A 15,201-nucleotide genomic window follows, 5' to 3' on the forward strand; every position below is an offset into this window, starting at 1 on the left:
TTTGATGCTCTGGGATAGCGGGTCAGCAAATCCAGACCGTAAACTACCAGTCACCTGTCCGTGATCTACTGGTTGCTGACTCCCGCTCTAGTGCTTCGCTGTACCAAGCCAGCTGTACCCGCATCAGTGCAATTTCAAAACGCACTGCTATCCAATGTGCAGTCTGCAAGAAGGGTTCTCAATTCCAACCATTTTAAAATGGCCCCATTCATGATGGACAGATCAACAGGAAAGCTGTAGGTGTGCTGCCCCAACGGGGCATAGAATTTATACATAGATTGTTCCTTAACTATTTTCTATGGACATTTTATATTTAGTTCACATGCTGCCATCTAGTAACCTTTTGTGGTAATGCACTTGTTTCTTATGTTCTTTTTCCCTTATGTTATGACACACTTCCTTTTTATATATAATGCTCCACCCTTCTTCCTGTGTTTGTACTTCCTGTGTCACGGATGCAGCAACAAGCCACATGTAGCAGGGCACATGTATTCTGCATTGTAAGCTACAGACAATATCATCTTTTGACCGCATAAATATCACAACCTATTCATCTGTTTTGAAAAAGGGGGAGTTTGGGACTTTATATGAAGTATGCGGCTGAAATGAACGTAGAAGGACTGTTGGATAATTGATGATCTATAACCCAAACATATATTGTCTCGGCATGTACATAGTAACATAGCATGAACCAATAGCATGACTAAAAGGTTTATTAAACATGACAATCATATAATATTGTATCAGAGGTAACATGAATAGTACATGACCTTAACAACATAAATAGGAAAGAGGGAAACCACCAGATTCAAATTCTGTGCTCATGTATTGTATCAGGTTCATAAATATCTTGGTAGAGGCCGATGGAAACAACAAAATAGCAAACATATTGTGGAATATCACTCTTCAATAAAATTGGTATTCTAGGCATCTATAGAGCTCGCTGCGTTTCATAGATATCTCCACTCTTCAGGAGCAGATGCTATAATCTATGTAACGTACAGTAAATTTTGTAAAACTGGCCAATTAGAAAGGGGAAATTGGGAAAAAGAGGGGTTAGGGGATGGGTATGACGAGAGTTGATATGACAACGATGATAAAAAGGTATAGCCCATAAACGACTTACAATTGAGCTGAGATAATATGTGGCAGCACAATGGGCCAGGACCGACTGGGGAAGTGGTCATCCTCCCGAGAGCTGAGGCAGTAAATCCCACAGGCGAGATGGGAAAAACCAAAGTGGGGGGAGTCTATGCCTCTTCCCGTCCCCACCGCGCTGTCTGCTGGGACACACACGGGGGACCAGTTAGGAAGCGCAGCGCGACTCGCGCATGGGCAGTAGGGAACCGGGAAGTGAAGTCGCAGCGCTTCACTTCCTGATTCCCTTACAGAGAATGGCGGCGGCAGCACCCGAGGACCGAGGGACGTTTCGGTCTCGGGTGCCGACATCGCTGTACCCTGGGACAGGTGAGTGTCCTTATTTTACAAGTCTTTTAAAAAAAAAAATTGTCGTGGGACTCCCTCTTTAAGGTAAGTTTTATCCTTTAACATTACATTACATGTATTTAATGTTTGCTATTGTATTAATTTCATCATTACCTAATTACCATGATTGGAATATGCTGTTAATGTCCCCTTTTATCCTCATGCATGCATGTTTATATTTTTTAAACTCCTTTTTTGGCCTACATGCATATTTGCCTTCATTAACCTCCCCAGCATGCAATCCTGGGCCCATATACACCTATAGCCTAGTCCCTTGTTAACACTGTATCTTGTCAGCTCCATTCAGTGTTGCCAACCTACCAGATTGAAATCTACTGACACGACACCCAAAATTTACTGGCACAGCCAAGTTTTTACTGGCATTTCCAAAAGTTACAAAAAAATGTTTTACGTGCAAATTTCAGTATTTATTCTACAAATAAGTATGATATGCAATCAGCAATGTGATTTAAGGTAGATATTAGGGCACAAAAACATATTTATTTTATTTTCGATATAGCAAAAGAAATTAGAATGGGCGCTCCTCTTGCTTCCATCCTGCAGACCTGCACATGAGAGTCCGGCTGCTCCACTCAGGTTCCCTTGCGCCATGACGTCGCACAACATGCTCAGGCACTGTCTCTGCCAGACCTCCCTCCGCCCAAACACACTGTAGCAGGCACTCGGATGGTCTTGGCTAGGCGTCACAGCCATATTTTTTACTGGCAGCCTTTTCCTGTCACTGGCATTTACTGGCAGGAGAAAAGTGCCCTTTTTTTTTTTACTGGCTGCTAGTAAAAATACTGACGGTTGGCAACACTGGCTCCATTGTAGTGCTTTCCTCGAACCACCCCCTCAAATGTCTCCCAATTGTAATGTGTGGTCTTAAACTAATTTTGAACCCTCCCCCACCCCCCCATACAATTTGATCAATGGGCCATCAGAGGGGGTGAGGAATCTTATAAGTGGGCCTTATATTTTAGATTATATTAAATACTACTTCTAAAAAATGTTATACTGCTGTTGTGCAAGAATGTTTTTGTGTAATCTGCTTGCAAAGTTTTGTTTTAAAAGTACTTTTGTTTTTTTCTCTCTTGTTTGACTCCACAGTTTCCTTCCATGCCACAGGAATGGCAGACTGTGGCCTCTCAGTTCGCTGACCGTTGGGACTTTTCCAACTATGTTGGGGCAATCGATGGGAAGCATGTCCGCATTGTGCCACCTCCCCATTCTGGGTCTTACTACTTCAATTACAAGGGGTTTAATAGTGTAGTATTGATGGCAGTGGTATCGGCACAATATGATTTTATGTATGTGGACGTGGGAAAGAACGGCCGGATGGAGGAGTCTTTGCCCAGGCCGAGTTCTGCCAGCGTCTCCAGACTGGTGGCCTGGGATTGCCACCTGATGCCGAGAACGTTGAGGGACTCCCCTCTGTATTTATCGCAGATGAAGCCTTCGGTCTGGGCGAGCACCTGATGAGGCTGTTCCCCCAAAGGACCCTCACCCCGGAGAGGAGGGTTTTAACTACCGGCTGGCCAGAGCGAGAAGAGTTGTTTCTCTCAGCCATCAATACGGCAGATTATAAAATCAGTCATCTAATCATGTGCTGTTACGTACTTTGTTTTCTAAAAAAAAAAAAAAAAATTTGCAATCATATCACTTCAGTTGGGCCTGAGGCCGGACTTAGTGCAGAATCTGTACTCACAGGCCTGGATACTGGCTTGGCCCCCCCAAACCGCCCGTCAAGTGCAGGACAGATATGTAAATTATTTTAATGGTAGGGGGGCCATTTCAATGCCAGAACATATTTAACCTTTCAAATAATTAAAAAAAAATATATATATATTTTTTATGATAAAATCTCGAGTTTTTATTCTTGTTTGCTTTTCTCTTTGGCTGTCTCCTATGTTCTCCTAGTGCTAAGTGCATCTACCTTTAGTAAATAAAGCCCTTTGTCACTGTAAACACAAAATGAATTCCAAAACTGGTATTGAAAGAAGAAGCCACACACATTGTTTAAAATTTTTACTCTGTGTTTTTTTTTTTTTTTGTGTTTTTTTTACATGTGCCTTTTTTTTTTTTTTTTATAAAATTTTGTATTTTTAAAACACGTTTTTTTCACAAAATGTGGAGAAAGAGAGCCGCCGCTCTCTCATGAAGGATATGGGATTTTAAAGGGAGGTGGTATGTCTGTTAAGGTGAGCAACAACAACAATTTAGTATAAACGTATAAATTTATTAATATATGGTCATAATACATATTATAACTGTAATATGAAGCTTGGTGTATGAAATCAAATACGTAGATATGCAGGGGCAGTCAACATGTTTCGCAAGAACGCTTCGTCAGGGCACTGCATGCATTAATGATTTCATCTGGGTTGCATAAGATTGGAACATGCCATTAGTATAATACCAAACATATAATTAGCAATTCAAAAAAACACAAAATTATTTAATTACATTGTGCTTGTATAGTAACAATATAAACAACAACATATGCTCACCTGGTCTATAAAAAAAAGCCACTAAATCGCAACATTGCACAGACACCCACTCATCAAAACACTACTAAGGGCTGATTCCCAATGAAAGTCAGATCCAAACAGGATTGCCGGTGTGGAGATTGGACCGTGTGTATTAGCCGAATGGGATAGTATAACAACCTACAAGGTAAATTATGCAGATAGTAAGAATAAAAATGAATCAATTCCGGTGTCTTTATTTATCAACATATTGCTGGCATCCATTTAATCAAAACAGAAAAAACGGCATAGTAAATGAATTCTTGGGGTAATTATATAGTTTATTAATGTATTTAATATATATATATATATATATATATATATATATATATATATATATATATATATATATATATATATATATATATATATATATATATATATATATATATATATATATATATATATATATAATCATTATTCTTTATTTGATTTAATTAACCTGGATAAGGCTCATCGCTTGGAGGTTGGGAAGAGAGATAAATATAGGATTACATAGTATGTCTATAGTTAAGCCTATAGGTGTGTAGAATATAATATATAATTATCCACTCCCCAACCAGCTCAAAGGAGACAAATGAATAACGCTACAAAGCTTAGTGAATGCTTACCTGGTAAAGTGAACGATATAGATTAGGATGCATCCATAGATGAAAATTCGGTAGCGGTGTGTGAAGACACCACACCGTGCTGACAGCAAGTTGCACGTGTCGGCATAGAGCTGGCGCTGCCATCTTTAAATCTACACGGTCCCACCGGAAGTGAAGGGTCAGCAATGACCCCTGACATCATGTCCGGGCGTCCCTGCATTTGCGCCAGCGCACCGGCCCTGATGGGGAATTGGTGCGCCAGCGCCATGAGTCGTGCAGAAAGTGTGAGCAAGATGTGAGGGCGGATAAGAAAACTCTGCCCTCATAATCGGGGACACACAAACCTCCACACCAATAGCAGCCTGCCCCAAGGTGTATGACGGGTGAGCGCTGAGATGAAGCAGAAGTGTCCTTCCTTAGTGCAGACCACAGATAATAAAATAAGTAGGAGCGATCTCAGGGGTTTCACCAAGGTAATCTTCAGTTGTGGTATTTTTAATTAGGATTTTTCACATTATCAACCTTTTGGTTGGGTTATCAGTCTAATATAGCACTATCAGTTTTACATTTTATGTCCACTATAGGATCACTCATTGCTATAATACTACTATTAGTGCATTAATATGGACCACTATGTGATCTTTTGATCCTTTTCATTTTCCCTTTATCATTTAATTAGTATCATGTTTCCAACATTATCTACTTTTTTTTTTTTTTTTCACCAACACCACTATTTTGAACATTTTTACACCTTAGGCATATGGCTTACCACTCCTCAGCCATCTTTCTTCCACTTTGGTTTTTCCATCTCGCCCGTGGGATTTACTGCCTCAGCTCCCGGGAGGATGACCACTTCCCCGGTCTGTCCTGGCCCAATGTGCTGCCACATATTATCTCAGCTCAATTGTAAGTGGTTTATGGGCTATACCTTTTTATCATCGTTTTCATAGTCCTCCCCTAACCCCTCTTTTTCCAATTTCCCCTTTCTAATTGGCCAGTTTTACTAATTTACTGTACGTTACATTCATAGATTATTGCATCTGCTCCTGAAGATATCCATGAAACGCATCGAGCTCTATAGATGCCTAGAATACCAATTTTATTGAAGAGTGATATTCCACAATATGTTTGCTATTTTGTTGTTTCTATCGGCCTCTACCAAAATATTTATGAACCTGATACAATACATGAGCACAGAATTTGAATCTGGTGGTTTCCCTCTTTCCTATTTATGTTAATGTCATGTACTATTCATGTTACCTCTGATACAATATTATATGATTGTCATGTTTAATAAACCTTTTAATCATGGTATTGGTTCATGCTATGTTACTATGTACATGCCATGACACTATATGTTTGGGTTATATATTATCAATTATCCACCAGTCCTTCTATGTTCATGTTGTTAATTTCGGCCGCATACTTCATATAAAGTCCCAAGCTCCCCCTTTTTCAGCACAACAGGGATGGAGGCGCTCTACGGCGGATGCCCAGGCCTCATATAAAGTCCCAAACTTTCCCCCCTCCTATTCATCTGTTTATATCCTGTCATCTGCTGTAACCTGATGTTCAGAATAAAAGCATCTTATGGATGGACTCGGTAATTGGCGAGCTCAAACTATCTGATGAGGATTGTCCTCCAGTGATTATATCTTATACAGGCCAGGCATAGAGGTCTCACAAGGGATAGTCGCTTCACAACAATCTGAGTCAGAATAGTAGGTCTGTGACAATCCCATCAGTAAAATATTGGGACAGTGTGATCAACAGACCTCTCCCCATAGTTGACAACATTGTCCAAAAAAATTATAGAAACACTTTTTTTTTGTCTGTTGGCGGGCTTTTTTCTATAATTGGGGGAGCGGGGCATTCGTTTGTAAGTGTGACATAGCAGGAAGGAGAAAAATGTGGCGCTCGAAGTGCGCAGCTGCGTAAAATGGTGTGGTTTAAATTAGTGGGCGTGGCTTAAATGGGTGTGACTCAAAGGGGGTGTGGTTCGAGTCTGAGATGAATGAGGGATGGAGAAAGGAAAAATAGGGAGGGAAGGAGAGAGAAGGAAAGGGGGATGGAGGGACAACAGGCCCAGATCCTACACCACAATAGAAATGTGTATTTCAGAAAGTTTAACAATCAGCAGATAAAGATACTCCAAACACCTGGTGTTAGTGTTTCAATTATCACGGCACCATGGTTGGTATGGTGTCAGGATGATTAAAGCACAATATTTATTATATTACATTGTAATATAAAATTAGGTTCAACTCACCATAATGCCAAATCAGTGGGAGCCCTGAGCATGTCACTTGTCACATCGTCTGCCACCAGGCGTCCCCAGCAGAATCCATCCTTTTGTCAGGCGTCCCCAGCAGGGTCCCATCTCGCACCAGGTGTCCCCAGCAGGGTCCCTCCTTATGCCAGGCATTCCTAGCAGGGTCCCCCTCATGTCAGGCGTCCCTCCTCACGTCCCCAGCAGGGTCCCTCCTTGCGCCAGGCATCCCCAGCAGGGTCCCTCCTTGCACCAGGCGTCCCCAGCAGGGTCCCTCCTTGCGCCAGGCATCCCAAGCAGGGTCCCTTCTTGCGCCAGGCATCCCCAGCAGGGTCCCTTCTTGCCCCAGGCGTCCCCAACAGGGTCCCTCCTTGCGCCAGGCGTCACCAGCAGGGTCCCTCCTTGCGTATAGAAGGTGTTCTGGATATGCAGGGGGGTCTGGAGTTTATCGCTGTCCTGCATGCAGAGGAGAGTTCCAGGAGCGACCTGAACTTATCAGGAACATAACACTGTGCAACATAATGGAGAGTTTCCAATCTAACAAAGCAGAGGAGGAGAGCCTGCTCTTCTGTACTCACTGCTCTCCTGTACCCGCTATTAAATCTTGTCTGCATTGTGAAGCTTCTCTGTGTGAGAGTCCACAGCAAGTCATCCCAACATGTCCTATCTGACCTCACCACTCCAGAGAAGAACAGGAAATGCTCCATCCATGAGAAGATCCTGGAGTATTACTGCACTGAGGACTCGGCCTGCATGGAGACCATCAGGAACACCTGGTGGAAGCATTCGAGGAGGCCTCTGAAAAAAGGAAGGAGAACCTGAACAATGCTTTGCAGAAGTTGGGGGAAAAAGAGAGAGGAGATGGAGGAAAGCATCAGGAGTCTGCAGAAGTACAAAAGAAAAGTACAAGACAGTGCAGACAGTGTAACCAGGAGAGTCACCAACCTATTCAGAGACATCAGAAGACAGCTTGACATCCTGGAAAGGAAAGTTCTGAATAAAAGCTAGTGCCAGAAAGATAATGTCTCATTACCTGCCTCTGATTTAATCCAGGAGCTGGGGATAAAGAGAAGCCCGTAGCAAAAGACGCAGGAATAGACGGAGGGCTGGCATGACTGGGTAGCAGGGCAAGCAGGTTACTTAATGGTTAACCTGGGGGATCAGTGTAGTGGGAGTGGCCAGATAGTTTCTGCAGTGTAGTCAGGAAGGGGCCAGTGTCTGGTGGTCAGTCGAAGGTCACCGGACGAAGAACCAGCTCTTCCACTCCTGCCTGCCTTTATTTTTTGGACTGTGATGGATGGTTTCCTGGCCCAACTTAGAGCGGCTGCTGCCTCCAAGGGCACTGCCTGGCTGCAGCAGCAGATCGCCTCTGCCACGAGGGGAGAATGCGGCAGCAGGAGAGTCTGGGGGCTGGCGTGCTCGGAGGTCTCTGCCTCCAAATCGCTTTTCTCCCCCCTCCTCCCCCTGACCTCAGCACTAACATGGGAGCCCCCCTACAAGGGACCCTCCAGGCTCATCCGCACAGCTATCCACCCAGCTGGCCGGTGGCAGCGCTGGGAGGAATCCCCATCGAAGACAGAGCTCTTCAGGCAGGGACTGCAGTGCGGCTTCCCCATGGTCCCGCCTGCACGTCACAGGAGACAGAAACATGCCGCCGCCTCTCCGGTCAGGGAGGCGGCCCGGCACGGGAGAGAATGCTCGTCAGGTGCCGGCCAGCTTCCCCAACAAGATGGACTGGTCCTCAGATCGGGGGTGGAGCCACGCGTGCTTCCCCCAACCCCAACCCCCCCCCCGCATTAGGGACAGGGTGCGCTCATGGCCCAAACCGCTGTGGAAGCGGCCTTTCAGCTGCTGCCGGTCCATCCGCAAAGTTTTTATCTCCTGGGGTGTCAGTGGCAGGATGCCTTTTATGTGGACTGATGTCTGCCTATGGGCTGTTCGATCACATGCTCCCTGGTTGAGACCTTCAGTTCATTCGTGGAATGGGTGGTGCGGGATGTGTCGGGTATCAATTCCATCATCCATTATCTTGCCGATTTTTTTTTTTTTTTTTTTATGCATGGGCCCTCCTTCCTCTAGGTTGTGTGGTATCTTGCTGGCTACTCTACACATATTTCGGAACGCTTTGGTATACCGCTGGCGCCTGACAAGACAGTGGTCGAGCTTAGCTTTCTGGGTATAGTTATAGATTCCCAGGTTATGGAATGTTGGTTGCTGGATCACAAGTTGTTTGCTCTGCAGGCAGAGATCCACGTAGTGGTGGGTAGGCGCAAAGTTCAACTGCAACAGCTACAGTCCCTGTTAAGAAAGTTGAACTTTGCGTGCAGGATCATGCCTATGGGGAGAGTGTTTTGTCCTTGCTTATGGGCTGCGACGGCGGGTGTCTCCCCTCCAACCCATTTCATTATGCTGACTCGGTATCACAGGGAGGACCTGTGCGTTTTGGCATGTTTTCCTAGACTCCTTTTAATGGCCGGTCACTTTGGATGGGAGGGCCGGTGAGTAATTTTTATTTGGAATTTTATACCGAAGCAGCTGGGTCGTCGGATATGGGGCCTTTTTTGGGGGACGATTGAATGCACAGAGCTGGTCGGAAGACTGGCTGGGGCAGGGTTTCTCAAAAATCTTGTTCTGCTGGAACTATTTCTGGTCATTGTCACAGTGGAGATCTGGGTTGAGTTCTTCATGATGGGAAGATCCGTCTACATTGTGACAATTTGGGGGTGGTTCAGGTCATCAATCAAGTGGCGGATTCGTCAACGCCAGTGGCATGCCTGCTGTGGCACCTGGTGTTGCGTTGTCTGCAATTAAATGTTTTTATGTATGCAGTGCATATTCCAGGAATGACTAATGCAGTGGCTGATGCTTTGTCTCGGTTTCAGTGGGACAGATTCCATGAGTTGGCACCGGGAGCGGAGCAGCACGGGTATCCATGTCCCCAGCAGCTGTGACAAATTGCATTGGAGTTGTCACAGGATTGATTCGGAATTCTGTTAGCAGGAGTACACGGTCTGCCTATGCAAAGGTTTGGCAGGAGTGGTTCGGGCTGCTGGAGCGGGTTGCCAAGTTACGTGTGAGGGGGTAGTTACGGTCTTGCTGTATTTTATCTGCTTAAATTATGAGAAAGGATTGTCCGTTTCAGCCATGGACCGCAAGATAGCGGGTTTAGCCTTTTGGTTCAAACTGATGGGGGTTGTGATTTTGCAAAAGCCTTTATGGTTAGGCAGGCCTTGAAGGGGTATAGAAGAGGTAACAAGAAAAACAGTCGGCGCCCAGTCACTTTCTCCATTTTGCAGCAGTTGCTTTTAGAGGTAAGTTTGGTATGCAACTCTAGCTACGAGGCCTGTTTGTTTAGGATGGCATTCACCCTGGCCTTCTATGGGGCTTTTAGGGTGGGCGAATTGGTTAGCCACTCTAGAGCGGCTCAAGGGGGACTCCTGGTAAGTGATGTACACTGTGGAAGTACTTCGGTGGCTCTATTTCTTCGCCGGTTGAAAGTGGACCAGTTGGGGAGGGGTAAGTATGTACATGTCTATAAGGTCGCTGGGTCTTCCATTTGCCCAGTGGCTGCGGTTCAGGAGTATTTGGGCATCCACCTATCGGTTGGGTGATCCTTTTAGTGCACAGGGATGGGTTGTCCTTATCTGTGTTCCAGTTTGGCTCAGTGTTTTGCCAATGCTTGAGGGGAGCGGGTTATGACCCCTGGCTTATTCTTCTCATTCCTTCCACAACGGCGCTGAGGCTGCCCGGTGGGGATTGGAGACTTCAGTTATAAAGCGCATTGGGCGATGGGAATCTGACCGATTCAAGCTTTACGTATGCCCCCATTTGGTCTAGGTCATCCAGATTTGTCATTTGCTGTGTTGCATGCTTGTTCTCCATGTTGGGTTTATTTTATTTCTATGTTCCGTATTTTTCTTTTCAGATGATGTGGCTGGTCTTTTGTGGATCATGGGACATTCTTATGTAATTTGGGGGGCAAAATGGGCAGATGTTCGTCTTGGTATTGCACATCGGGGGCAATGATTTGTGAGTTAGGTCTAGGCAGCATTTGATTAGGGACATTAAATTTGATGTCCTTCGCATCCGCATGGACTTTCCCCATACACTCATCGTGTGGTCATACATGGTCGGCCACACGTCTCGTCGCTGGGCTAGGTCGGTGGACAAGGTTAACAAGATCCACATTAAACTTAACAAGGAGGTTGGCAGGTTCATTACACGTAATGGTGGTTTCGTGGTGAGGCACCGGGATTTGGAGGTTGATACTAGCCAGTACTTGAGGGGGGACGGCCTACATCCTAACGCTGTTTGGTGTTGGGCCTGCAGGACGGCATCCAAAGAGCCCTGCGTTTTTTGGGGCGTCCACAGGTGTAAGGTTTCACACCTGTGGCGGTTGGGATCTTTGGAGGCCTTCTAAATTAAGACCAATATGGCATAGTGGAGAAGCATCTATGGTATGGGATCCTCGGTAAGATGGCGTTTAACTGAGCATTTGGATATGGGTCCCAGCATTGGAAGGTGGAGAGTTGGTATCGTCCTCGAGTCGGCGTGCTGTGACTGGGGACCTTGTGTGGTCACGCTGATACTACGTAAATTTGGGGTCTTTTCGGTGGCTTCAAAGATCTACAACATATCTACGATTTTATTTTGGAAAGTATTGTTTGTAAATAAAATGTTTACGATTAATTGTTAATAAAATGGCCAGTACTGCCAATTTTACTCCAAAAACTGGTGTTGTCTGATTATTTAAAGCGGAGGTTCACACAAAAATTGAACTTCCGCTTTTCGGAACCCCCCCCCCTCCGGTGTCTTATTTGGCACCTTTCAGGAGGGAGGGGAGTGCAGATACCTGATAGGTATTTGCATCCACTTCCGGGCATAGACTCCCACAGGAGTCTACGCCACCTCCCATCTCCCCTGCGCTGTCTGCTGGGACACACACGGGTCCCAGAGACAGCAGGGACCATTCGGATTGCGCAGCGCGACTCGCGCATGCGCAGTAGGGAACCGAGAAGTGAAGCCGCAAGGCTTCATTTCCTGATTCCCTTACCGAAGATGGCGGCTGCAGCATCCGAGGACCGAGGGACGGTTCGGCCTCGGGTGCCGACATCGCAGGCGCCCTGGACAGGTAAGTGTCCTTATTTTAAAAGTCAGCAGCTGCAGTATTTGTAGCTGCTGACTTTTAAAAAAAAAAAAAATTGCTGGACTTCCGCTTTAAGATGGTATATCATAATAGGGTAGGTGTAGAGGTAATAAGGCCAGTTTGCATCTGTCTTACCATAGTCAAGAAGAATGAGCTGGTCAGGAAGATATGTCACATCGAGGAGATATGCAACATGATGGATCCACTGACTTTCTTACAGGAATCAGACACAGGTGACTTGTTTTATAATGAGGATTCAGATGAGGACAAAGAGAAATGTGATAAACTCCTTCATAGTGAAGAGGAACTGTATGTGGCTGGAATTTCATACCGATTATATACAGTATTATCTGATATAATAATGGGTATACGGAGGGATCTATATACCAGAACCTGCAGGGAGACATTACTGGGATGTAGATGTTGGGGGATCATCACACAAGTCGGGATGTGTTACCCCAGTATAGCCAGGATAGGAGCAGCGTCAGAGATTGGATGTAATGAGAAGTCCTGGTGTCTGGAAAGGAATGGTGATGGGTTATTAGTGAAATATAACAAGCAATCTCCGAGATGCGGCATGTTTGGGGGACATGAGCTCATCGGGATCGTATGACTCTGCTCCTTCTGAAAGACTTTCAGGAACGTCCACTCAGGGCGAAAGACTCACCCGGCCATTTATATGCATTGGCCAGGTGGGAAGTGATTAATTATTCATGAATTTTATTCATTTATTTTTCGGATTTGAGCTGAAAATTGCTCAAAAAAGCACAACAAAACACACTAAAACCCTCAAATCAAGCATTTCCATGCATTTCTATGGAACAAAAATGATTAAAATTTTTTGAGCTTCCGGTGAGTTTTATGCCTCATGCACACTGGACGTTGTAATAATGTTATAAAAAGTCTCCAGTAGCTTTGCAGAGTTTTTCAAAGTTTTTGCAAGCTTTTTTTTTTTTTTTCAAATGGATAAACTTTAAACGCTGGCGAGCCATGTTTTTGAGCGTTTATCTGGGTTTTTTTACTCCTCTTAGAACCCACTAGTTTTATTGATTTTTTTTTTTTTTACAGCCAAAAAATGCCCCAGCCAATGAACACATAGGATAACGTGCTGGAGAGTTTGACTGTAGAAAAAAAGTCTGAAGCCAAAAACAGCAGCTGTAAAAACATCCAGTGTGCATGAGGCCTTAGTGGAGATGTATACCCTCTCCATAGAGAATAATTGACTTTTTTCTCCTTCAGTGTTTTGTAGCTGTAGCACTGGTAGATTTTCAATCTACTGCTTATCGGTAAATTTAGTGGGTTATCTGTTTATACGTAGTCAGATTTGCCTCTGTTCCAGTTTGGCTGAGTTGCATGTGGTTTCACACTGTGCATGTGGGTGTCGTTGTCACCATGGGTCGGTGTTGGAAAGGCAACACGTTTAGTGTATAAGTGCTCCTCTGTCCCGGAGATAACTCGGTGGAGGTGGTTCTCCGAGTTGCATTCTCGGAGAGGGTATTTATGGGACAGACGCCATGTTTTAGCATTCGTTTCGTTCCACCTGCTGGCCCTCCTGGCCGACAGGTATTTGCTAGGAGTACTACCTCGTGGTCCTCCATCCAGGAGGCCCACGTCGCTGTGGCGTGTGGGTGGGCCCAGAAGCCTGTCTGGGGCCTACCACAGCGGCAGAGGAATGGTCCTGAGCTGTCTGTCCCATGGGAAGAAGCTGGATCCCAGGGGAGGACCCGTCATGGAAGGATCATGCAGAGTGCTGGTCTGGAGAGGGGCCTGGTGACTCAGTTGGAGGCCGCATCCTAAAATAATATTACCGCATAGTACTGCCAGGTCGGCTTTAAGGTTCTAGTGCTGTGTTTGCTATTCATCATAAACCATTACATCCTGTGGCAGAGGATCGTACGGGTTTTGTTCCAACCATGTCTGTGGCAGAGACTTTTGTTCGTGCTACGTACTGGCTGCTAGGTTAGTGAGAGAAACCTATCCAGGCGGGCAAAGATTTAACTATAAAGAGAGAGTACATTCATCTGCAAGCTCTCAATTCCTAATACTACACCAAGAAAAGGTATTTGAACTTCCCTGCTGCTTTCCTTCTACCCTTTCCTGCTACTTCCTTCAGTTTACGTTTATTAAAGCATTGGAAAAGATACTCAAGTGTCCGGTGCCTACATTGTCTGGTATTAAACTCAACGGGACCCTAGACCCGGTTCTGGTGAAATAGAGGTAACAAAGGTGACGGTAACAGCCCACTTTAAACCAGCAGCTCCACCGAGAGTTATTGCTACATAGCTTTGAGCTTCAAGCTACAGAGTGCTGAGTGGTGAACAGGGCCTAAAGGAAAACTGTTTGTGTTTTAAAAAAAAAAAATGACATTTAACTATAACCTTGGCCCTGACACTTATTTATTTTTTTTTTTACTCATAATTTTTATTTTTTATTTTTCCACCAGTGTAGAGAGCTAAGAATTTGCAATCTAGGAAACAGCGATCATGGGTCAATCAGCTTCAAGATAAATCACACAAGTAGAAAACATAAGGGGAATACAAAGACACTGAATTACAAAAGAGCCAACTTCCCTAAACTACGAACCTTGCTAGAAGATATGAATTGGGGGGGGAAAAATCTTGGGAACAAAGAACATGGAGGAGGGATGGGTTTGCTTTAAGGGCATTAGCCAATGCATTCCATTGGGTAATAAATTTAAAAGAGCGGACAAAAGTCCTGGATGGCTTAACTCCAATGTAAAAATGCATATAAAAGCAAAGGAGAATGCCTTCAAAAAATACAAGGTTGAGGGATCATCAGCATTCATACTTTAGAAAGAATGCAACAAGAAATGTAAAGGTGCAATAAGAGCGGCTAAGATAGAACACGAAAGACACATACCGGAGGAGAGCAATAAGAATCCCAAGAAATACTTTAAGTATGTAAACAGTAAAAAAGGATGACAGACCATATTGGCCCCATAAAGAATGAGGAAGGACATCTGGTTACAAAGGATGGGGAGATGGCAAAGGTATTGAATTTATTCATCTCCTTGACAGAGGACAGAATTAGAATTAGACTTGGGGAAACGTAACATTAATAAATCACTGGGACCAGATGGCTTGCACCCGAGGGTACTTGAGAAACTCAGTCAAGTAATTGCCAAACCATTGTTCCTAATTTTTACTGACAGTCTACTGACTG

The sequence above is a fragment of the Aquarana catesbeiana genome, linkage group LG04 (assembly GCF_042186555.1).
Source record: "Aquarana catesbeiana isolate 2022-GZ linkage group LG04, ASM4218655v1, whole genome shotgun sequence".
Taxonomy (NCBI): Eukaryota; Metazoa; Chordata; class Amphibia; order Anura; family Ranidae; genus Aquarana; species Aquarana catesbeiana.